Source organism: Chroicocephalus ridibundus, chromosome 4 (genome assembly GCF_963924245.1).
Source record: "Chroicocephalus ridibundus chromosome 4, bChrRid1.1, whole genome shotgun sequence".
NCBI lineage: Eukaryota > Metazoa > Chordata > Aves > Charadriiformes > Laridae > Chroicocephalus > Chroicocephalus ridibundus.
This window is the reverse complement of record NC_086287.1, coordinates 42426775-42453402: the sequence shown is the minus strand read 5'-3', so window position 1 is coordinate 42453402 and position 26628 is coordinate 42426775. Positions and strand designations below refer to the sequence as shown.

The 26628-nt window shown below is 39.2% G+C and overlaps 1 protein-coding gene across 10 annotated transcripts in view; it reads right to left on the bottom strand.

Annotated features, from left to right (window-relative positions):
- Window positions 1-26628, bottom strand: part of SIPA1L1 (signal induced proliferation associated 1 like 1) — a 219324-nt gene that overhangs the window by 115025 nt on the left and 77671 nt on the right. For 9 of the 10 annotated variants that reach the window (XM_063331426.1, XM_063331427.1, XM_063331434.1 and 6 more), the window contains one exon: window positions 18704-18780. The exons of the other annotated variant lie outside the window; for it this stretch is intronic. The gene's annotated coding sequence lies outside the window, so the exon portion shown is untranslated. The remainder of the gene's footprint in view (window positions 1-18703; window positions 18781-26628) is intronic. 10 annotated transcript variants of the gene reach the window in all.

Below are 26628 nucleotides of genomic sequence, written 5' to 3'. Positions count from 1 at the left end.
GTAAAAAGGTGGCAGATTTTACCAAATATAAAATCATATGCAGGAAGCCAATTTAAGAACCTCTTAAATAAATAAATGAATATTTTAAAACCATAGCTTTGTACGTATATGTTAACATATTTACAAAGCTACTTTAGATATTTAAATAAAAGGAGAATCCCAAAAATCTGGTAAGCATCTTTAAATTCAGCCTTCTACAGCAGTGTTGTTTCAGGGAGAATGGTATGAGAAATAAATCCATGCATTTAACTAAAAACCTCAGTAATTTCATTCATAGTCACCTTAATTTTAGTAGCATTTCAGCATAATTATTAATACTTATGTACAAAAGGATCAATTAAGAGTTCTGACACGGATCATAATTTTTTATTATGCCGTTTACACTGGAACACGCAACTGTCACTTTTCATTTTTCCACTGTGCTGTAAATTTTGCTGTGCCTAATGACTGCTGGAAAAGATCAAGTTATAACACAGGTAACTGCTGAATTTCCTTGCAAAAAGACTGCCTATGCAGTATTACCATTAAAGCCATCACTGAATTTATTACTAAACCACATTAACTTCAGGGATTCAACTATTTACTCCACCACTCCTCACGACCGCCAATGTGAACGACAGTAATAGCAAATCAGAACACCAATTATTTCTTTTTTTCAGATATCTTTGTATTAAACTAATAGTTCATTGGATAACAAAAAAAAAATGGGAGTCAAACACATCACTTCTCATGAGAACTTTTTAAAAAAAGACATTTTGTTTTGCGCAAGGCTTTTCTGAACACACTAAGCTCCAAAGCTCCACAAGAAGACTGCAGATACACAACCCTGAAGACAGTAACCACTTTTGTGGTTTGTTTTTAGGATACAGAGGAGCCATGTTAGAAAAAGGATTATCCCATAGGAAGATGTGTCAGAAGAAACTATGTAACAGATCAAAAAAAAATGGACAGACTTTTTGATTGTTACTATTGTTTTTCTTTTAACATTAGTCTAATTTAAAAATGGACTCAGACCAAACAATTCTGAAGTGATACAGCCCCGCTAGAAATATCAAATTCTTTTTTTAGTGCAAGATGCCTAAAATACACTAAAGTCCACCTTCCCTATTACCACAAATACTTTCCAAGCAATTTGGGTGTGAAGCATAAGGAAAGCAGCAGCTGTAGGCTAGGAGACAGCTGAGCATCTGGCGGAATCGATTTCCTTAACACCATGACATAACACACGCCATCCATTATAGAGATTATTCACTTTACAGATGTAGCGCGTTTTGTTTGCTGGAATCTACAGTTTCAAACGCTGAAAACTCTCATGGATGAAGCATGTGGTATCTTAGGAAGGGGGGGGAACAACATGACAAAAAAACCCCAAACCTCAGACATGCTCTCAAGCAGCTTCTTTAAGATGCACTAAAGCTCTGCAAACACACTTTCATCAGAACAGCCTACAGGGCTAACTAACAGTGAGTAATCATTACAGCAGCGTGACACTGAGCTAAAAGCAGAAAATGGAAATGCCATTTCCCTATGGAGAAACAACAGCCTCATTCATTTTTTAAAATCTTCATGAAATACAGAGATAGATCTTAACACTTCTCTACAGGTAAAGAAAGGAACAGATGTAGAACAAGGGAGATGTTTTCTTCACTATCTATTCATATTAGCAGCTGAAAGACACCATACTCTGAAGGGAGGACTGATGACAAACAAGACAAGGGTGAATGCTAAATAGCTAAGGGAGAAGTTTTAGGGGAAAAAAAAAGTTATCTTGCTTTTTGTTCAGTAACATTTTGTTGAAAGATTTGTTTTGAGGAATTAGGAAAGACTCAGTCAAATACTTCCCTAGTTTTGTTGTAAAGACAAGAAAAAAAAAAAAAAGAACTGGAGTAATCTGTGGCATGCCTCTTGTACATCATAAAGCAGCTAAAATTAGCCCTTTGCAGGTTAAACTGTAGCAAAAAGTCATAAGCATCCAAGTAACTTAACAGGAAACGGACTGCTGGAACCAGTGCATAAGTACTACAGGGCTCTCAGAGCCCCATCAATATCCCTCAGTTCCGAGTCTGGTATAGTCACCTTCTGGATTTGGCATCTCTGATTATTTTCACCTCCCGAAACTGCCAAAGGTCTGTACTACTAGAACATTCTTGTTTTCTTCTTAACACCATTCCATTCCAAAACTGTTAAACAGCTTTCAGCTGCAGTCATTTATTTTTTTTCTTCAAATTTGTGGGTGACAGCATTAGTCAGAAAATTCATTTAGAAAATTAGAAAATTAGTCAGAAAATACATTTTTATTAACAAGACCTCTCAAAAAACACATTAAATATTAGTTTTAAAGTTGCATAAAATGTTTACAAAGATTCTTGTTAAAAGCTTAAAATGCACATTTCATTTAGCCATTAAAAAAAGCAAATAGTATTTATTATACATTAAGCACTACTATGCCCCGAGGTTTCTGCTTAGAGCTCTCACATGCAAATGCGACTGATAAAATGGATATGACTTGTTAGCCAAGGCAGAAGCAGCGGTTAGGGAAATGCTTCATCCTCTCTGGGCTGCAGCACAGTATCAGGCTTCTGCTGTTTCTGCTTACGGAGAATTGGTTCCTGGGAGAACGACGTTTAATTAGCTCCGAAGACATCCACGAGATACTCATTTTACAAACTGAATAATAATGCAAACGGCACAGGTAATGCTATCCATGGAGCACCGTAAAGGTGACTTCTTCACTGCACAGTAACGGGAAGTCTCAAGGAGAATGGCAAGGAAAAAAGGCAGATACGGATGCTGTGCCACCACAGGTAGGTCCACATTCAAGATCTCAATGTCCTTTTACTTAAAGCAATGTTGTTTTACCAGTATTTTTTATATGCATTAATTCACACCCCTGCATTTTCTACCCATTCTGTATTACTGTATTATATTACTACCCATGACACGTTTATGCCATGGCAGATATATTTCCCTCCTCCTTCCTCATAATCCATTGTCCTTTTCTTTTTAAGCCAGTAGCTAATAAAGTCCAGCCTTAGAGATCTTGCTGGAAATGGGAAAGTTTGTGAGGCACCCCAACTAAATATTTCTCTTCCCCAGTGACGAGCTTATGCATGGTAACACATGTCGAATAGCCAAATTCACAGTCCTTTCAAAACGGAGCTCTCTGAGAAAGGAAACAATTTCCTCAGTGCCATGTCTATAAGGGCCAGACATGCACATGGCTCAGAGCCATCAGACAGACTGGGGTTACATCTTTGCTTTTAAACACACAAAAAAACCACGTCAGACATCAGGAAAGCAAAAAAGGATTGATACTTTGTTCTTAGCCTACCCTTTCTCATACTTCTTGCTCCTTCAATAAAAAAGTAAGCTTAAATAAGTAGTAAGTAATTTCTGTAAACACTTACTTTTTTGTCTGGGCTAAGGACAAGAAGTCAAGATTCACATGGAAAGGTCAGCAGCAAAATAATACGCTCCCTCTCCCCTACCATCAGCCATACGGGCAGACGGACTGAAGAACTGATCCAGATTTAAAGTATGCACCTAATTAATGGCTTTATGAAGACAAATTCGAGCTCATTTCTTATCCAACTGAACTAACCACTGGCAGCATTTCAGGGGAGAAGACAGAGGCAGAGGTGAGAAGTGACTGTACAAGAGTGACAGCCACAGTGTGGCTCTGAAATGCTCCTGGAAGTACAATGTGGAACAAATTCCCTGCGTAAAGTATGAAAAGTAGTTAGCTGGAAAGTATGCTGCCTTCCTTCTTCTCCCAACTGAAAACAAAGGTACACTGACCTTCTGCAAAAGACAGGCGGGAAAAGCATTAAGCCTATACTGTTACAGCTGCTTACAGACAGACCTCCTTTCTGCTCTATGCGGGAGAGCATAACCACGTTCCTAAATCCAAGGGTTAAACCTTTACTCCAGAATTCTGCCGCACGCCCCAAGCTTCCCAGGTGGCAGGCGTGCGTGTGCGTGCCCGTGCCCATCCAGAGGGGAGACGGGACCTCATATGGGAACCAGCAGGGCTGGGGGCAGCCGATACATCGCTACACAAGAAACACTCATTAATCTGAGTACCAATTGTCATTCACCTCTATGACACTCACGTGCAGGCCAGAGAAGAGAGATCTCTCACATGGGAGAAGAAATAGCTTGTCAGAAGCTTTGCTTGATGTACAAGCTTTGTGGGGACCACAGCATTTTGCCTGCCACCTTCGGTTTTATCTAAAACAAACGATCAAGTAAAACTTCTAAAACATCACAACCAAAAGACGAATCTGGAAAAGCTGTTGCATTGTTATTTAGACAAGTTTTTCTTTCATATACATAGATTATTACTATACAAATGCTCAATTAATTCTTCAGATAGCCACTTTTTGCTGCAAAATCTCTGCCTCATTCAGTACGTTAATTTCTATAGCTAATACAAGCACTTGGCAGAATTAGATTTACTATTTTAATTACTAAATCTAATGTAGACAATAGTTCTTCTGAAACTTAAAAATACGTGCTGCAATCAAGACCTTTCCTTGGACAAGATGTGTGCAATTTGAGATACCCTACACACTGGTCCTCAAGGATAATATTATTAAAGAACTACATTTAGGAAGGGCTACCCCACGTGCTCTAACAAGCTAAATGTTCACAGCAGCAAACCATACCTTCAATGAAACTTGAACTGAGTTTTATATGGGAGATAACTGAAGAGACAAGAAGTCATCATAAATGTAAAGAATTCTATTTATCACTCTTTTAGCATAAAACTGCTTTTCAGAAAAAACATGTATTTTCTTTCAGAAAAGTTTTAAATACAAAGTGGGCATTAACCAACTGCAATCATGCCTAAATGGAAATGATTTAGGCATGTTCTGTTATGCATGCACGTTAAAAAAAAATAATGTAACACATTCATATTCATTTAGCTGGCCACAAGCATTTTGCACAGTTTTCTGTAATGAATAGCAGCCAATGAATCTCTCCTGACAGATGATCATTTTATTTTCATTTTGAAATTCCTCTCAGCTTTGAGGTTTCACTGGAACTTCATTTACTACAAAAAAAGAAAAATTAAAAATCATTGCTTTGCTGTCTACAGCGAAGATGGGATAGCATGTCTGCACAACTGGAAGTGCTGACTGAAGCTCACTCTGCACTAGGTAGCTCAGGTGCCAAAACCAACAGAAAAAAAGATATTCTTCTCACCGGTTGTCCCCTATATAATTCCCCCCTTCTCCCCCACCCCCAACTTTCACCATTTCTACACATATAAAGACAAATTCATGAGAAACAATGTAATAATTGCCCCTCCGCACCAGGTAATGTAACCTTCAGTAATATTTGTTACTATTTCCCAAAGCTTTTGCACTTTCAATCCTTTTTTGAAGTTACTAAAGCTTTTTTTTACATTATCTTGGTCTCAAACGTATCACAATATTCGAGCAAAGACAAAACTCACATCATTTTTGCGACTTTAAGAAATCAGTACGTTTAAGTGAAAACGACAGAGATAGCTGATCAAGACGTCCTTTTTTCTGTATCAATACAATAATCTTTAACAGTTTTGTGCTCTTCAAAACTTCTGCAATTCGTTGCACTCTATGATTTCCCAAGAACAGCAGCATTTTCAAATATGATAATACAAATATTTTCATTAATGCAAACAAAATATGTTTTCAACTCGCTTGTTTCCATCAATGTTCAAAATATCTTAATGGGTGACAGGATGAAATTAGAGTTTGACACATTACAAGAAAATGTAAGTGAATCCTTCCTAGAATATTCAGTAAAACAAAACCTAAGTCTTAAAGGTGAAAATCATCATGAAACCACCACAAAGAGATATGCCAACTAAAAGCATTTTAGAGCATAGATATTTTAAACATATAAAAAGGTAGGATTCTTCTACCAAAAAGTTTAAGAAAAAAAATGCAAAGCATTTTCTTACAGAGTGACATTCTAAAAATAAATACTTTAAAAACAAAAATAGATCACATATTCTGTATATCTTTAAAAGTCACATTATTGCCTGCTTAAAAAGAAAACCCTCATTAATCTATGGAATAAATAAGAAGCAGAACTATGGCAGCTATGGATCCAACAATGCCACGCGTTGCTGTCTCCCCTAAACAAGTAATACTGAGGAAGACTAATTTCCAATAGACATCTAGTTTGTTGCTGATTGATTTACTATGTGAATTATACTTAAATTGGAGCCAATGTTTTCTCCATGTCCATTAAAGCTCCTCTTTTTCCCCTTCAATACTACCTAGAGTCCCTACTGCAGTCATCCCATGCTTCCAGCTCAAATTCTAATCCACATGGCAGTATTTTTAGTTTCCAGTTACCTTGCTCCTCCTGAATTTTCATAGAGATTCAGTGACTTTCCCGATGTTTTCCTACTACAAGCCCCACCTGTCCGCTCAACCTGCCAGCCATAAAAGGGGTGCACACATAGTGTAGTAACCAGAGTGATAAAGACACTCATCATCCCACTTAGTGACAGCATAGGTATGGAAATGAAACCACAAGAGAATTAAAATAAACAGATGGAATAGAAATACAGCCAGGAGAACCACAACAAATCAACCGCAATGTATGACTAGAATAAATCTCAAATCCAAACAGGCCATACAGCAGCAAGTATGCAATTTGCACTATGTAAGCACAGATGCTACTCAGTCTCTCCTTTTGTTGATAAGTCTGCTGTAGATTCATTTATCTAACCTTAACTATGCTGCACTAAAATATTCTAAAATGGCATGTGTTCACTATTAGCAAAATTAGCCCACTCTTCCATCAGCTTCACAGTACTCACTGCAACTACCCAGAACTCTTAAGCATAAGCCCGCATCTGAGTACTTTTTGGATGCAAAATATAATAGTGTGCAACACACATGCTGTTGTCAACTGAAAATTTCCAGTTTCCTCAAGAAGTTGACTTAAGCACTTCATATAGTCTTATGTAGCTCTTAACATCCTAGACACAGAACATTCCTGGGTTGCTCAATCTGCAAGATCTATTCATTAAACACTCGCAACCCAAACAGCTGGCTCAAGAATTAGATTTCCAGCATTTTTAAACAAACTTTATTTCTTAGTAGCATTTTAGAGGGTTTTGATCCTGAGTAAAGAATTCTTGCAGACTTTGGAATAAACAGCATCTATTAACGGGCACTTAGCGTCCCCTCTGAGCAGTTAAAAATGAAAGGAATGTTGTTTATCATCCTAAAATAGCTCTCAGTTAAATACTAATCATTACCATTGCTGAAAAAGACAAATTTCAGTTGTATGCCATTTAAGTTCTACCCTTAAAATCCTGCGTATTACAAGTCCTCCCTACCACTGTACTTTGTGGTTTGACGTGCATTTTAAAATTCCTCTTCTCATGATTTCTCAATTTCTCAGTTTCACAAAAATATCTTGCATCTCCTTGGAAACCTGAACACAACACAACAAAGGCTGCTGGCTCTAAAGCTTAGAAGCAGGTTAGAAAGAGAACTGCATTCCCTTGCTAGTTAGGATAGGGTTCAACACTTTGTTTCTTCTTACTAATGCATCTAACAAGAATCTGTCTATCTTCCCCATTAATCTTCTTACTTGCCTTCACTGCCGTTCACTCAAATCCTACCGATTCCTCCACTGCTAACTGGCACTCACCTTGAGGTTTAATGAGAGACATGGAGAAAAATGTAAGCAATTTAAGGAGGCTGCCAACACTCCACTAAGAAGTAAGCCTCCCCCTGCAAAACTGGCAAGAATGAGAAGAACTAAGACCCCTTTTGCGGACATAGATAAAACTATAATCTTAACCTACATCAATTGGTTTCTATACCAATTGCTCTTGATCAGCACAGGATATGAAAAACCAGCAGCATTGAAAGGTTATCTTTTGTGTAGCAAAGCAGGTGGCAGGAGTGGATTCATCAGGTGTTCAACAGCCACAGCCCTCCTCCCTCTGTCCCCTGCTTGTGTTGTGGCGCCAGCATCTGCCCCGCTCCTGTTGCAAGTTTGGGAATTGCGGTTTTGATATTAATGTTGCTACTACCAGCAAACAATGTTTGCCCCCCAATTCATCAGTCCTCTAAATACCACTCTAGTTGCAGTAACAAAAAAAAGAAAAAAGTGCTACTTCTCATTTTGAATGTAGGAAAGCACAGACACCCCCCCTTACTCCCAAAAAGGGACTCGTCTCCAGCCTTGTCCTGTGCCACGTTCTGCTCAGAGCAGCACTTTGCTGCAGCACTGCAGCAGGTTTAGTGATGTTTCCCTTGCAAAGCCACCTTCACCAGTACAACAAAGCATATATTCCTCAATAAAAAGATAAAATTCTGAAGGTATTCTGTACAAATTATGTATCTTCAGTGGCATAAGATGAGAAAAATTTTCTCTCATGGGAATCAATGGTGTTTTCTCAAATGAAGCAGGGTGGGAAATTGGAATCATCTAGTTACTGCAGTTTAGTTGAAAGCCTTGCAGACAGGAACTAAGAATAACAAGCAGCACGGAAATACCAATATGAAGGGGAAAAATCAGGAAGAATAAGATTCCCTCCCCTCTGCCTCAAATAGGATAGAAAATGGCACACGAAAGGCAGAGCAAGAACTTCCTTCCAGGAATACTGCATGAGCAAGAGAAGGTGTTCAACTACACTGAAAGCTAACAAATTCACCAACAAAAAGGGTTACTTCCTCATACCTCTAACTAAGGAACAGACTGCTGAGGCATACAAGATCACAAAGCCAAAACCTTAGCAGCATTAAAGTGGAGAAAAAAAGATAAAATTACATTTTAATATAAAATATTTGAAAACAAAGAGCTGGGTGAGATACAAGTGTTTTCAAGTTTTATGTGACGAGCTGATCTAACAGGATCCCAGAGAGATATACCCTGGACTATACTATTGTCATAACTGCCTATTGTAGATTTTTTTGCATCATCATCCCAAGCATCCGTTATTACTCCTAATTGAAGAACAGATGGTCTGACCCAGTATGGCAACTCCTGTGACCCTACATTTATCAGCAGGTGGGGAAATTAAGTTTTGAGGTCTCAAGCAAGCAAAGCAAGATTAACAAAAACAGATAGCTAAACAGGTCTGAAAGCCATCTAGTATATGACACTTCTTGAAAATAATATTCTTGAAGATTACATACGATGTATTTTCCACAATCTCTGTACTGAGAAAACAGCTTTCCATAAACTCCACCAGATGCAAATATGACTTAACTCCAGAAACATAATTACTAAGCTAATAAAAGAATCTTTTTCCACGTTAAATTAGTGAAGCGTAGCTATTCCAGCTGTATAAAAACTTCTAATAAGGTCATCATACACCAGTAAAAGAAATGAAGAAAACAACATAGGCAAAGGAAATAAAACGCATAAGAAGGCATACTTTTGCCTATATGTTTTAAGTGCAGGTTGAAAACTTGCAGGTGCGCTGTGGAAAGCTGCATTCCCAAATCTGATAGTAGATGGAGAAGACAGCTTGAAATAATTAATCCGCACAAGAAGAGGATCTGAGCTAGACAGGTATTAGCCAAGAAGGTAGTAGTAGCATATGAAAGAAAGTACAGTTCTTTTCTTTAAGTGAGTAATGTCCCTCCTTCTTCAAGAAATCTTACTGGTAAAAAGGCTGCTCTGGTAGTATGCGCCTGTATGGTTGGTTTCTTTAATACTCTATTGGGGGGGGTGTGGAAATAAAGTGGATGAAAAGTTGTATGTTCAAGAGTCACAGGAGCTTCTGATGAGCCTATGTTCTGCAAATGTGCATATCAACCTCATTAAGTTGCTAGGAAATAATTATTGCAACAAAATAAATAAAAATTTCCCTTCCCACTTAGAAACAGTCACAGGGAATGAATTAATACACGTCCTTAAATTAAAAAGCACCCGAAGGAGACCAAAGCAACAGTGAAACTGCTTACAAGGGCATTCTGTGTGAAGATACCAGAAAGATGCTCTTCAACCTAACTCGGAAGCAGCATTCATCTGGAATCAGCAACAGCAGACAACTAGTCACCATGAGAGAGCCTCCTTGCAGCACACGCCAGCAAAGCATCTCTTCTATGGCTAATACAATTTTATGATACCATTACCAAGGACAGTAAAGTACTTTGAGCATCCTATACAAATCTTACTAATTTTCTCTAAAAAAAAAAAACCAGACAGATGAGCTGATTTCTTGCACTTGGGAAGTGTAATGAAAAATCTCCAGATTATTCCTCAGAAGGAAAGCATAAGTCTCCAAGACATTTCTAATGTTGCAGATCTCCCAGATGCAGAGAGGAAGGCTGCTCTTATGCCCATCACCCCTTACCTACTAGAAACATGGACATCATTAACCTGCATCAGAGAAACTGCTCACAACTTTCTGTATTTGCTAGTTCATAAAAATTTCACCACTTGGGAAGGAAGAGGTGGGGTCACGCCATTCATAGTGTTTGATTTTTTTATTTATGTGCCTTTTTTTTTTTAAAAGGTAATTTTCACCACAATCTTGGAACTGATTTATAGATAAATAGTTTTAAGGCTGTGTATTAATAAAGCCTTAAAATACACTACTGAAAGCTTTTTCACTGCCATTTTTCTTTTCAGACCATTCTACCAGTCATTTACTTTCTCAAGCATTATTCTCCTAATATTAAAACCTACTTCTAACATAACTTGTAAGCTGTAAAGTGCTCGACTTTTGTATGGCTGTCACTTAAACTGTACTCTCACTTACGGAAACCCTTTAAATGTGACTGGTTCAAGTCAAACTCCTCATCATTTGGTTACCTGACACACCTACTAGAGCTACAAATTTGGCATCAGGGATGGTAACTCACCAGGGTGCCAGTTAAAGAGCACATTTCACACAATCATTTACCACTGAATAACAACTTTTCTACTGTATACAGAAGTTAAAAAACCCCAAATCTAACAAAAATTCATTCCACTATATGATGCTAAGCATCCCATTTGTGCGTGTCTCTGATGAGGGCACAGGCAGGGAGAGGAACAGAAAAGAACTAATTATGTTTAGCTCAAATCCATTATTTAATCTCATTAATTGAAAAATATTCAAAGGTATTCTTAAACATAGAGAAGTTGACATAGAAAAAACAGATCAAATGGGTGTCCGAAAATACCTTGGGGGGGAAGCGAGTTCAATACATGCAAATGACAGCAATTGAATATATGAAGTCACGCTGTACTGACTTAGTTAAACCAATGTCATCCCTGTGCATGAATGCTCTTCTGCAAGGTTAAGTCCCTTTTTCAATTTATCGTGTTATTTACCAGGAATATTTTTACTCAGGACTGGTACCATCTTTTCTAAATTGTAGGAAAAAGAAAATACTAGACATTCCTATGTATTTTCTACAGTGAATTTATGATTTGACATTCCACAGCATGGACGCACAATTAACTGTGCCCCTATACAAGCTGAAGAAAATACTATGCAGAAACCAACTGGCTGCATACAGATTTCTGTATCAATCTAAATATACCTGCATTAAGTATTGAATTATTGGATGCCATGAGAAAAACAGGTCTGATAATGCCACGCTCCTGAAACTATTAAAAGAATTCTTATTTTTTCCAGTTCTTCCCAGTGAGTTTAAAAATACAGAGTAAACAAGCTTGAAGTGTCCATAACAGAAAATGTTACTGAAATTGATTAAAAAGAGGACTATTGTGAAAAAGAAAAAGCTGTGATCACACATTCCAGACAGTCTGGTGCAGAGAGCTGTAAGAAAAGAAAGAGATCTGTAATCATTCCAGACTCCCCTTGAACCCAAGCACCTTTCGGAGAGCAGGCTACATTCTCACCCCATAATAAGGGTTTTCAAACTGACACTGTACATCCCGGTAAGGCAGTACTCCGCTGTGGCCCAGTTCTGATCATTACGCCACCTGCAACATCTTCACCCCCCACTGCCTCTTTGAGGGCATCAATGAAAAGAGAAACAGGGCAACAGACAACTCATCAAAAGAGCTAGAAAGCAGAGTTAGGAAAAGATGAGTTATTAGGACACAAGAAAGCCCTTTAGAATCAAGGAAAATAAACATCTGCAAAAAGGAAAAAAGTAAAAAGTCTGCAGCATGCTCTTTAAGGCAATGTTTAAGAGTACTTAACAATAAAATCAAATATGAATCCATAAGGCAATAACAAACTAATAGTAAAATACAACACGAGCCTCATCTATAAATCTTCCATTTAATATACAAGTCACTGTGGCCCATCCCTTCTGGGTTTTTTAAAGCTTTCTGAGGTCTTCCTCTTGCACACACCACATACACACTCTCTAAGTTAAAACACACTATTATGCTGTCACAGAAACTGTGCTATAAAACTTGCATTTGAAACTTCTGTTTCTCAATTTGTATTAGCCACAAAAGGTAAATTCTATCCACATTTTATAGCATAGTTAAATACAGATATTGTCACTGGATGCTGATGTGAATTAAGTCCACATTTCTGATTTAGACTACACCTTATTGCAGTTATTTTTAAGGAGGGAGGAATTTATGGATACATTTTTGCCTATGAAAATTTAAAAGGAAGTTCTCCAATTAAAATATTTTCCTTGTGGATACAGTAACTTGAAAAGAGCTATGGTGATACCTTGACAGGCACATGAAAGACACTGACAGCCAGCAGACTTTTATAAAGAAGAAAAGAAAATATTTTACAGTGATAAAAAAATGAAAATACCCATGTAAGAGTATTGGTTATACCCAGTTACACTTGGAATTGCTGTAAACTTGACTGTCATAATACAATGCTGAAGCTGTTTTCATTTTCCATAACAATTTAAAATGCTGCTGCTAAGCATCAAGGAGGTACTTGAGGTGCTAATGTTCTTACTGAGCCCCACTTTGAGGGTTTGATATAAACCTATCACGTATAACTTCTGTAAATATTAAACACAGCTGTAGGCACTGAAAATTTAATGTCAGTTAAAGCAGATTCAACCCATAGTTTCTGAAAAGTCTCAAAACTTAATAGGAGGCCGACTGGAAAAAAAAACATCAAAATAAACTTTACAGTACTGATTTTCACTGGCTGCTGTTTCAGATGGGTATTTGTATATTATTTGCTACAGAAAAACCTTCAAATTCCTACACCTGTGAATACATCCCTATTAGAATAGGTTTGTTTCCATATTCTTCAACACACAGCAACTTAAAGTATCCTAACACTGGCTGGAAAGTAGAATTATCAATATCCATGATTTATACTGATTTAAAAAAACCTCTCCTGTATCTTCACACATAAGGCAGTTTCCAGTAACGTGTACAAGAGCTAAGCAAAAGAATTCTTCTCAGGCTCTTAAGAACCATTCCGCCCCCCTTCTCCCCCCCGCCTCAACCATTTGGTCACTCAGTGCTTGGTGTGATTCCCCATCCCTGGGCCACATACCAACCTAGGAGAAGTCAGGCATGAACTGTGCAAGACAAAGGACCAGAGCACTAAGGGAGTGCCTGGCTCCTGCTTCCAGTATCATTTGGAAATGGCAATGACAATCACTCACCACTTGACAGCCAAATACATCTGTACCTGGATCATGGCCCAAAGGTGGGTGATACCAGATCTAGCAAGTCCTAGACTTGCACAACTGGTGGAAAGTACCAGAATATCCCATCATCCGAGCTGTAACAGAGTGGGAAAAATACTTGACAAAAGTCAATTATCTCAGACCCTATACGTAGCGATCCTTGTGAGACCCTGTAAGCTCTTCTGGATGGCAGCAGACTGTGACCAGCATCTCCCCTGAGCTGGGACACTGCTCAGGTAAATGCCTTGAGGATTAAAAGGCCGGGGTGAGCCAACCCCACCTTGAGTCTCATTATCACACACTGAGGAATGCCAATGTATTGGGAGTATTTACTCCAAACTCAAAGAGAGAAATTTTAATTATAGGCTAAGCTTCTCTTTTGTCCATCTCTCCATATACACATTACTTCACTGGAGTCACCTGTTGTGATGGGACCTTTTGTCCTAGCAGTTAAAAACTCAGTTGTGACCCCTCGAGTGGTGTGTGTTTGTATTTTTGTGCTCATATGTGTATGTATTGATTTGGGATACTTTACAGTAAGTTAGTGTGAATCTTGCCATTCTCAAATCTGCAGTTAAGTTGCTGTTCCATTATTTGGTTAAATCATCTTGTAAATGATTAAGTGCTGCTAAAACTTAACTTCTTGATCTACCTCAAATTTTTGAATTGCTGCCAAATCATAACTGTATCAAATATTTCCCTCTGCAACACCAGAAAAATTCTGGGAGGAAACAGGTAGTTAGCACCAGCTCATGAAAAATTACCTGCCTTCTTTCAAGACAATTTTTCCATGAAGCCCTGATCCAACACCCTTGTCCTCATTAATCAGACACACACCTCTAAGGGCCGAGCTCTGAAGAGCATCTCCAGCATCATGGAGACACACGTGGCTGGGGTGGAAGGGGAACATTCAGAACCCTCTGCACATTTTGCAACCAGAGCACCAGGAGCATGCACAACACCAGCTCTACACAATATGATGCAAAAAATACAAACAAGGAAGGAGGAGGTTTACGACTGAAGCTAAACAGGTGCAGCCCCACTGATAAGAAGTCAGAGATCAACTATCATCCTGCCCAGTCTAGGGGAACACCAAGACAACTATATCAGATGCTTCCAAGCTGACCTTCAGATTTTCTTTTTTCTTTCCTTCTGATTATTTTGTTCAGCATTTTTGTAGGACATACTGAATTATTCCTACCCTATTGCTCAATTGCATGGTTATCAAAAATACTTTGGTCTACAGATGATGGACAGTCTCTAAATTCCACTACTGGTTCACACACCACAACCTGAGAACAAACAATGGTAAACCATATAAAAGCAATAGGGTTTTTTTAATGATCTCTTTTTAAGTAAACTTTGGGGTGTACTCCATCAAACTGACAAGCTGTTGGCTGCCCTTGCTTCTTGGCAAGTTGCTCCAGCTAAGCTCATTGCTAACCCATCAAATAATTTGCTTATTCCCTTATGTCTCCAGTTATTTTAAATTGAAATGTGACAGCACAGGCTCTCAGCCATTCTCCTGTTATTCAATACTTTGTACTGTGGCCATTTCCCCAGTCACTGACCTGCTCCTTTGATGTCTTCAAGTTCATAAGTCTGAACTTTTAAAAGTAAATTTAGTGCACTTTTTTTAAAAACTAAAACAGCATGATCAGATGAGATTGTACGTAAGAATTATACTTGTGAAACCAAAATAGTTTTGGTACAAGTACGGAGTGTTTACATAAAGCAAGTGGAAGAAAAAGGAAGCTGGAAGCTCTGCGTTTTTTGTTAGATGCGCTGAAATCAAACCTTTTGCCAAATCCTCTCCCAGTTCAAATTCCTTCACACAAATTATTCCCTATACTTTCACATCTGAAAACCAGATCACTTGAAATACTATGAAATCCTTTTATATAAAATATGAGCAACTAAGCCAATAACTAAGGCTTCAACTTTTTTGTCACTAATGGGATGGGGTGGGGTTTTTTTTTTTTTAGACAGAAGAAAGGGTACAGGTTTCTGTGTTGGACGCTTCAGTAATCTTGCTGCTATTTGCTGTTTTTACCATTGAGAAGTTTATGCAGTAAGCCATCTACATTTGCCATTCATTCCAAATACCAAAAAGCCTGATGAGAATTTTAAAATCTGAATTATACAGAAAGTAACAGAGCTCACAACTGGCATTTTTATGGTACCACTACTATGACTACAAAGTTCATACGCTTGCTCTCATAACCACCAGCCAGCTCCCTCTCAAAGGACAGCTATTACAGACAGTCCCTTTTCTCCTGTAGTGGTCTGCAAACTGATTGCAATTTTTAGAGGGATGAGTCCTAATCCTTAACTGTTGTCTAGAACATTTGGAGGCCATTTTCAGCTATGCGTGCTGCACAAACTGTTCAGTTTAACTACTTTGTTGTTTATTTAATTATAGTAAATGAAAATCCTTCCTAGTTAACAGTTGAATACAAGGGCCTGTTTTTAGTACACAACCAACAAACATTCTTCCGTTCTTTTTCTACACAAAACTTAGAATAGAGAACAGCCACTATTCACTTAGTTAAAGAAAAACTCATTCACACAATTCTTCCCAAACATTAGCACGTGTACAAAAACACAATTGGGTAGTTGTTGTTACTGAAAGGTAGGAAGAAAAACAGAGTATAAAACCACAGATGTTTCATTCCAAGTAAGCAACAGCACAAAATCCACCCATTACCACTGCAGTTCCCAGGACTTTCACATACAGACCTGCGTTCCCTCTCACATCACAGAGGATGGGAAAGTAGGACTGTCTCTGGCTTGCCCCAAACCTTTGCAATCCCCAGTTACCCAATCTCCCGCAATTTAATAAGCCAGGTTTCTGTATCCCTTTTCTCTCTCACACCCCAATCCCTGTAACTCCAGCCAAACTAGCTAACTCAGCTCCCCGCTTCCAAACTTTGGCCCTACTTGTCTCCTGGTCCCCCCAGCTCAGCATCATTTTTCTGGCTCCCTGAAAGGAGAAAACTAAGGGCTGAGAGGAGAGAAAGGAAATCCCTTCTCCAGTACATGCTACATGTCCTCAGTAGGCCCACCCTATCATAAAGGAACTGCTGTTTTATCAGCTAAACACTGTATAAATTTCAAGAGAGAACAATGGGGTCCTAACAGGAAGGCTCTTCCATGAGCTATATAGCAGCTAGGGAAACATGAGACACCTACATCACAACACACACACGCAAAAGAAAGTAATTATAGTACTACACACAGTCATAACTCTTAATAGCCACGATTCCGGAGAATTCAATGTCTCAATCTGAACAGTCTCCTAAAATTATTTAGGAGTGGAAAAATATGCAGCTGTATTCTCCTAGACTTTCATGGTTTTCTGCACTGTGAAACAATGTCGATTGTATGTGTCTGTAGTCTCGAGCTGTCTAAATGCCACCCCATTGATCTCTCCAATCTGTGTTAGGGACAAAACAGATACTGACATCTACAAGGCCCACAGGGGCCCCACGCTGAGCCCAGGACTGCAGTTTAACATTACAGCTTCAGCCCAGTTGACAGCCTGCCGCTGCCAGGAACGTGGAGACTGAATCCTCCCATCCCGTGCTCCATTGCCCCCTTCTCTATTTCTGGCCCACAATCACCTCCTTGCATTACAAACACATTCAGCTTCCAAACCAGTAGAAAACTAACCCAGTAACAAGAATTAAATCAGTCTCTTTTTGCTGAGACAATCCATCAGATCAACTTACGATAAGTGCAAGAGATGGGGAGAGGAGCAGAAGACAGAGGAGTCAAAACTACTTCAGACCTTCAGGGTACTGCTTACCTGTAATGCAAAACTACCAGCCATAATTTAAGTTTATGGACACTTTTAATACATTTTACTATGTTGTAAAGATTTTAAGGACATGCGTATGCCTTCCAAGTTAGAGGAGAAAAATCAGAATACAACACATACATATGGAAAACTCCTGTTCAGCTACATTGAAATTAGCCTGCATTATAACTCTCAAATGAAGGTCTCCTTGTGAGTGCAAAAGACATCGAAGTGTCAACTTACCCCACAAATTCCTATTGAATAGCTGTTTGTGAAGCTGCTTATTTCCCTGAAAACGTACGTTTCTGAACTGGGAGAAAAGTCTCGCAATTCCTTTTACTCAAGCTGACGCAAGCTTTATTATAAGCATGCATAGTCATTTATTCATACACAAAGCACAAACACCATCACAGTAGCCACACTACTGCTGACCCTATGAGTTTCAGAAAAAAAATAAGACCAAACACAATGTTTAAGGAACTGATCAACATATACAATGTGTCCACAGTGTAAAAATCATTATTTCTAGAAAAGAGAAGCTTTGAAGACTGGCCTTCACAGTATTCATACCTAAAGAAGCAAATACTTCTTCAGCAACCCCAGTAAACCCCTACTTTCACGATTCCATGTTAAACAATGGATTTAAGTGCAAACAAAGATCTCAATGGGTGCCTATCTTCGTCTTCACACAGCTAGATATTTGCACAGATCTGCTTAGCTGTACTCCTCTGACAATCTAACTAGTTCTGAGACTGCTGGCAAACCAAGTTAAGTAGGCAGCTCAAGTCCCTACCTTTTCCTGCTGCTCAAAATTTCTAAACCAGAAAAACAAATCAATCCCTTAACTCTTCTCCAATATGGTTCTTACAATCCAGAGGGGAGCTTTTGGCTTTCATTCCTGTACTTATTCCCAAAACACAGCTGTAAAGTATAAAAATCAATTAATCATGTTTTGATATAAGACAGCTCACCCAGACACTACACAGGACAGATTTACTATTCTTGTCATTAAATAAAACAGTCAGAAATCTCCAGAGACTTTTTTTTTTCCACTAATGTTGACAGAGACGAGTACTGCTTTTATTATCGCTGTCTAAGCTTATAATAGAAGTATACTATTCATTTCACAGAATCACAGACCAAAATGACCAAAGCAAAATAAAAAAAAAAAGAAACTACCCCTGAGCATGGATCATTATTCTCAATTACGAATCATGAAAACCATATTACGTACTAAAACCACACAGTTTTTAAACTATTTATAGACTTCTCTGCACACACACATTTCTACTAATGCATTCAATTAATTCATACTAGGAATTTGATATTCATAGAAAAGAGCTCCACTTACAGAAAGATGGCTCCTATTGGAAATATCACAGGCATTTGAAGAAGGGCACAGGAAATCTCTCTTCAAAGATGCAGCAGCTGGTAAAATAGAAACAAAACTAAACAAAATATAACGATAAAATAATTTGTTTCAGACTTAACTAATTCAAGATCTAGGCAGCAAATGTGTTGGAGAACAATATTCCTGAAAAAAAGAAGCTCCCACTGAGAGCATCTGCCACAAAACCTCAGTAGTATCACACAGCAGTACTTCCATGGAAGAACGGGCCAAGCCATCCAGGACTTATAAAAACCAAACAAGTAGTTATCTGCATTTACCCTAGCCCCAGAACCTCCTTTTGTTACTCATTCCTGCTCACTGCTTAGAAATCAACTCCTCCCACCTTTCCTTGTCTTGTTCCTTCTCTCTTCTTCTAGCCCCCCCTCTCCCTGCTTTTTTTAAAAAGTCTGTGGCTCTTTCCTTCCTCCCCTCGGAGTGGCCGGCCCGGTCTCCCAGCCTAGTAGCATCTTCTCCTTTCTTTCCGTTCTCCAGCCCTCTGGTATTTGAGCCACAACTGTTTCCTCCCTCTGCTCTGCACTGGATGCCAACACAGACAGCACTACCAGTACCGAACAGATTGTCCCCGCGCTCTCATTTCGGAGACCCACAGCTCATCGAGGCTGATATTTCAGAGGAAAGCGATGTGAGGAGAAGACACCCTCGGGCACTGAAGACACACACTGAGGCAAGCTCAGGTGCCCCACTGAACCCTGAAAAGTCCAGCCAGGGCTACAAACAGTGACCGAAGCAAAACGAGGGTCCTTCAGCAAACTTCGGTGCCAGGAGAGTAAACAGTGTGCGAAATCTGTCCAAGCTAAAAGCTTTTGACAAAAAGGGCTTAAATTGGGAAAGCCTTTTTTTTATTTTTCTAATGGTACAACCACCTCCCTTTAAGTTACAAACGATGGGACTGCTAGAGCTACTCATCTAAGTAACTGTAGTTCAAACTAAAAAAAAAAAAAACCATTTTTTTCCCTGCCCTGCAAGCCTCGGAGCTCTGACCAATGAGTCAAGATAGTACTAACATTTCCGGAATGGCATTTTAGGCAAACGATCACCAATGCAGACCTGCCTTACAATACACCAGGCTATGAAACTCAGCAGATTAAGGACTGACTGATGAGCAAGTCTGCCTTCTTTTCAGCAGGGCAGGACAGAGCACGTAGCTGTAGCCAGCCAACTCAAGACACGCTACCCTCACTCATCAGGCAGAGTCACTCAGAAAAGGATCATTTTTAAGTAGTACAAAATCTCATGAAAACCCCAATATAACAGTTTCAAGAACTAAACCGTACAGTGTCATCTTGTGTGGGACAGTTTTATCCAAATGCATCAGAACCTGTGCTGCAACACAACCCACCAGGAAATATTTGATTAGCTGAACTAAGCCAGACACCTAAGAGAGGCCCCCTGTGCTAAACGAGGCAATACAAGCGCGTGTGCTGTGCACTGGAGTTCAGACTTCACAAACCCAACCACTCTCACTATTCCTGGGTGAAACACCCTCAAACAACCATCAAATCAGCAGATGGGGGGAGACAAGACCACCCTCTCCAAAGGCGGCACCAGCTTAAAAGCATTCAGTGAATTAAGATGTCGGCCAAACTCAAGGATGTTCTCTGTAAGTTAATAATTATTTCCATTTGCAAATTCTATTGTGTAAGCTACCTACTTTGTCCTCTAATGGCTTTACCAGCTGAGGTTTTTGGTTTTGCTTTTTTAAATCTGCTTGGAACTTTCAAGAAAACAGAACAACTATAACTACAATTTGAGTAGCAGGATTTATTATTTCAACAGCTGTTCACAAGTGAGATTAATTCCACTAACGATGGGGAAAAGAACATAAATAGAAAAGAAAAATCAACCTTCACTCAAAAGCGTAACATTTTCCTAAGGTCAGTAACATAATTCTGTTGGCTTAGGTCGTGCAATTTTTATTTTTAGCAAATATCCTTAAATTTTCTTTACAGTTAAAAAAAGCAAACTAATGCAAAACTGTGCTGTGCAACTATGTTTTTTGTCCTCCAGTCATTTGGAATTATTTTCTACTTGTTTCACACTTAAAATGCCTTCCCAGACATGACAGATTAAACAGAAGCCCATGCATCAAGTAGAAGTTATCAGAAAACCTACAGGGGAAAAAAAATACTAAACCAGATTGAATTTGCATCTGTTTGTCTTCCATTGCAGTTCATTGTCTTGATTTTACCAGTATTGTCTATTTCATACAATTAAATAAAGGAAGAGATATAATATCTGCTTGGAGTAGGGGTTTTGTGCTGTTTGAGGGATGTAAATGTCAGAACCAGTAAAGGATGTTCAATACTGGTTCAATAATTCACAGAAGAAATTTGGCAAACAGCAACCATTTAGGGAAAGAGACATTAGAGATTTCTGGATAGTCTCCAGTCACCGTGGCTTCAGCTTGCAGCACATGTAGCTGTGCTACGGCTATTTGAACAGAGTTTTTGAAGCATGGTCCTTTACTAAACGGTTCCAGTCATCACAGGGGGAGACCTATCGGCCAGGCAGTCCCAAGATCTATATTACAGCATACATTTATAAGATACCTAGCAATACTGCATGTTGCTGTAAGTTACAGCAAGTCTGCTCAAATCTCGGATATAGTACAACAAAAATAGTCACATAGGCTACTCATTTGCCTGGCTTTTTATATCTTTGCAAGCCAAGAACCTCCTTCTCTGCGCTCTTTTATACCGTTCTGACTCAGGCAAGAAGACCTTTAAGTCAGTCCTAGTCTTGCCCAGATAGGAACTGCAGAAAAACATCACACATGCAAGTAGGTGGTTCGCAATACCAACACAGAATTTGTTACTCCCTCCAAGTCTTCCCAAGTGAAATACCAGTCCAGCAAAGCTCTGCAAGACAGTTTTGGGGGTGGTGGGCTACAAATCGCACTCACATACAACAAAAAGTGAGGAGCATTATCTTTTTAATTTTGAAAAATAACAACACTGCTCTCAAATTCATTAAGAATGAGTTACATAATGGCGGCTTTTCAATAGCATGCTGGCTTGCACAGCTCACGTCTATTCTGGATCTCACCCGGGCCATCAAAGTCTACAAAGAAGGCTAAACCTATGGTGGCACATAGCACTGTGAGCCAATTTTATAATCTGGTCTAAATAACAAGGGATCCCAATACTCTAAGGCTCAACAAGGAAGTGGCAGAAAGTTTCCAAAAGTAACACTCAAAATACATTCTCCTTTCAAAAAACCCTGATCTTTCTGTAAGAAAAATTAACACACAGTTTTATCCAGCGGCTTACAATAATGTGTACTAATGTATATAAATAACTAGTCTAAATAATTTCTAAACTATTAGTGATTTGCTTTGAGAACTAGTAAAACACAGATCTCAGGGCAATATGAAACAGGGTACGTGTCCTTTAACAAAAGTGAAGAAGTGGGAAAAGACTGAAGAAGTGGTAAGACAGAATTCTGATGCTTAGGAAGATTTGGATATATCGCTGGGGGAAAATGAAGAGTGGTAAAAATCCATTTAAGTTAGAGGAGAAAGATAAATCACAGTCAGGAAGCCACAAACCAATAAAATATTCTCCCTTGGGTAAATGTCTCAGTGAAGCAGCAGGTGACACTTCTGATGCTGTTCAGTATGACCTAGAGATCCAAAACAACCAGTGCAGATAAAGCATCATAACTCCTGGAAAAAGAGAACTAAAGCAGTGGCTCAGTATAAAAAACAGAATCCATTTCAGGTTGGTCCAGTTAGAACTTGACCTGCAGCAGGTTTTGCTTCATATTTTCATTATTAATTCAGGTGACCAAACAGATGCCCCTTTGTGTGCCCCGGTGGAGGACCTCCTGCAGCAGGTGGTGAGGAGGCTGCATAGCATCAGGGAGGTTGAGGAGGAGACAGATAGCTGGTTCCAAGAACAGTCTGCATGGACCGCCAGCCAAACAACCAAAAACTCCCCCACCAGCACACACAGAAGGGGAGAGAGGCCAATAACGCAGAAGAATGGAAGCTTACGATGGCAAGGACCAGCACAAGGAAGACTTCCCCCAAAGCCTGAGGTGCCCTTGCAGAACTGCTTCACTGCTCTGCAGGCTGAAGAGGAAAGACCTGTCACATCAGGAGAGACGCTGGAGCTGACTAAGGCAGCCCGATCTGCTCCCCATATAACAACCAGTGCAACTAAGAAAAGGCAACGGGTGATAGTAGTAGGCGACTCTTCTGATAGGTACGGAGGCACCCATTTGCCAGCCTGATGCACCCTCTAGAGAGGTGTGCTGCTAACCAGAGGCTTGTATCACAGATGTCACTGAGAGACTACCAAATAAAAGTTAGTTTATTACTGGATTTAGAAGTCTGTACCTGTCCAAATACAAGAAAGCACCATCTGCTTTATATGAAAACCACAAAATATTGGCCTGATGTGTTACATTTTATATCGATCATATTCTTATAATAAAGAAAAATGACGCTGAGGTTTCTCCTGTTCTTGTTTATGACAGATCTGTCATTAGTCTGTATGCTCTTATCAATGTAACTCATGCACTAAAACACACACTGCAAAAACTCTCAGGCTAATAAAAGGGACTTAAGAAAATATTTACTAAATCTGTTTGATAATACAAGATATTTAGCTGACTAATAAGGAAATTTACAATGCTATCTTACACTCAGGGTCATCATTGGGTGGACTGTTCAGTGGATGAGGAATTGGTTGGATGGTCACAGACAGAGGGGAGCAGTCAACGGCTCAATGTCCAGATGGAGATCGGTGACAAGTGGGGGTCCATACTGGGACAAGTACTGTTCAGTATCTTCATTAATGACATAGACAGGGGGATCAAGTGCACCCTCAGCAAGTTTGCTGACAACACCAATCCGAGTGGTGTGGTTGACACGCTGGAGGAGATGCCATTCAGAGGGACCTGGACAAGCTCAAGAAGTAGGCCCACGTGAACCTCACAAAGTTCAACCAGGCCAAGTGCAAGGTCCTGCACTTGGGTTGGGGCAATCCGTGATATCAATACAGGCTGGGGGATGAAGGGATTGAGAACAGCCCTGCTGAGAAGGCCTTGGGGGTACTGATGGATGAAAAGCTCCACATGAGCCAGCAATATACGCTCACAGCCCAGAAGGCCAACCTCACCCCGGGCTGCATCAAAAGAAGCGTGGCCAGCAGGTCGAGGGAGGTCATTCTGCCCCTCTACTACACTCTTGTGACATCCCACCTGGAGTATTGCATCCTACTCTGGAGCCCCCACCATAAGAAGGACATGGACCTGCTGGAGTGCGTCCAGAGGAGGGCCATGAAGATGATCAGAGGGCTGGAGCACCTCTCCTATGAGGACAGGCTGATAGAGTTGGGGTTGTTCAGCCTGGAGAAGAAAAGGCTCCAGGGAGACCTGACTGTGGCCTTCCAGTACCTAAACGGGGCCTAAAGGAAAGACGGGGACGGACTCTCTGTCAGGGAGTGTAGTGATAGGACGAGGGGTAACGGTTTTAAACAGAAAAAGTATAGATTTATACTTGATATTAGGAAGAAATTCTCTATATTTCTCCACTACCTGACAAATCCATAGCCTCTACATCTTGCAACACAATTTGCAGTTTCTTTGTATGTGTCTGTCTTCAAATCAACATCCAATCTGACTCTTGTCCCCAAAATTTGAGAACTTTATTTATCTGTTGTTAAAGAGTATCCTATATAACCAAAACATTCTCCAAGATCATCCAGATACGCATGTGCCACTAATAAAAATACTAATTACACATCTCTCAGAGGACAATGCTAGATTACAAGCAGAGCCAAATTATTTAGTGAACATGGGGTAAATGTAAAAACAAGGTAGTAAAAGCGAGTCTATCATGACTAACAAAACTACCAAAACTCAGCTTCTTATTGATTTGTGCCCTATGCTTCAATGCTTCTTCCATCTCCACATCTTAATACTTTTAGCTCCATTCCCCGTGAACTGCTCACACCGTACACCCCATCAGGGCAATACATTGGAGTTCTCTCCAATCAAACTACCACTCTGCACAAACTATTCAGAACTTAATATAATTGAGACATGTATCTATCCATCAAACTGATGGAAATGAGAAGGTTCAAAAGCTGTTAGGAAAGCGTAGACATCATTAAAGCAAGTTTAAAAAACAGCACATATATACAAAGTAAGAGCATTTCTGTCGAGCATAGAAATTGTTTGTTTGTTTTAAACTTCCCCTATCAAAAGTATCTCAAACAAATAATAGAAAAAAAATCCAAGTATGTTTTATTTGTTCACCTTTGCAATGATGTATTTCCAAACCCTGAAGCTACAGAAGAAAGCATCTTCCAATTATTTTTTTCTTCTGATTTGAATTACCTATATTTACAAATTCAAATAACACATACTGGACATTTACTCTGAGTATACATTACGCTATACGCAGAAACATTTTTATATGTACAATCAACTGTTTTGCAGGAAAAAACATTTTACAGAATTTCTTTCTCAAATTGTTAAATGTCTGTAAGAGTTAGATGCAGAGAAGTCAGTAGCGTGGCAAGTGGGACACTTCCATGATAAAGAACCACATAGAAAAATGAAGGAATGTGAGTTTATCGTTTCCCTGAATATAACATATGAAGAGCTGCTGTAAATGATGAGACAGTGAGCAACATTTATCATTCTGCAAAGCAAAGACTGAAAGGGCAAGCTGTGCCTGGCAGTAACTGAACTGCATCAGCAAAGAAGTACTAACAGCTGTACGGATTTCACAAATACTGGCACCTCTGTACTATCACACTGTAACCAACACTAAGACACAACCACCACCACCAAACATGACACCTGCCACGTTGCTTTTTTGTTTCTGATTTCTGATTAATACTTACTACCAAAAACATTTCAATCTAGTTCTGCAGTTCCTTGTCAGAAGTACTTGCTGTACAAACACTTTTTCAAACACAAAATCTGAAATAGCAGGTCTGGTGCACTTCTGCTAAAAATAAACTAATACTGTAAGCCATGAAGCTAAACTGTAAAAAAGCAAGCAAATACAGATTAAGTAAGAAAAAGATGAAAACCTTTTTTTATGCCTATACAGATCAGCCGAAATAAAAGGCATGAAGGAAAGATATTTTTAAATTCATATTGGCCATGATTAGGATGATCCTGAGCTGCACTGACAATCTGAAGGCCAAGCAAGAGATGCTATTAAAATGCCTCACTAGTCAATTTAGAACTGGAGCATAATCACTGCACAGGTATTAACACAGAATAAAATTGTTTTATAGGTAAACTGTATTTGTAGTTGAGATGACAGAACAGACAGAAGTCTCTGTAAGGCTCGTAGCCAGATGACCAAACCCAGACCATGGCCTCAAGGGTTGGTTCTATTTGAAAAAGGGAATAGAAAGGTGTCAGTCCTCCACGGCTTACCAAAGGACAAGGAAGAAAACCTCTCATATTTTTGCCATAATGGAATTATGGTCAAAAAAAAGTCTGTCCGGAAAAAAAAAACAACCTAGTAACTGTAGTCCTTTGGTTATAAAAGACTAAGCAGCATTTGTAGCACCTTAAAATTTTGGCTAATGGTGATGATTGTTAACACCTTCCATACCAGAATGTCTGAGTATGTATTAATACGCTCTTCCAATTTCCCACATGCACAGTAAAGCTTTAAGGGTCTCAAAAGGTTTCTTAACATTGATTTGCTTCAGAATTCACTCATTTAACAGAAAGGCTAAATCTCCACTCCCATTTAATAGGCAAAATTAGAAAACTGGTTAAATCCTGATTATATAAAAACGTTAAAAGAAGGTCAGCCACAATCCTCTTTGCTCTGTAGATGAACAATTCCAGAAGTGACCGTAGAGCACCGAGAAAAATGCAGAGCCATA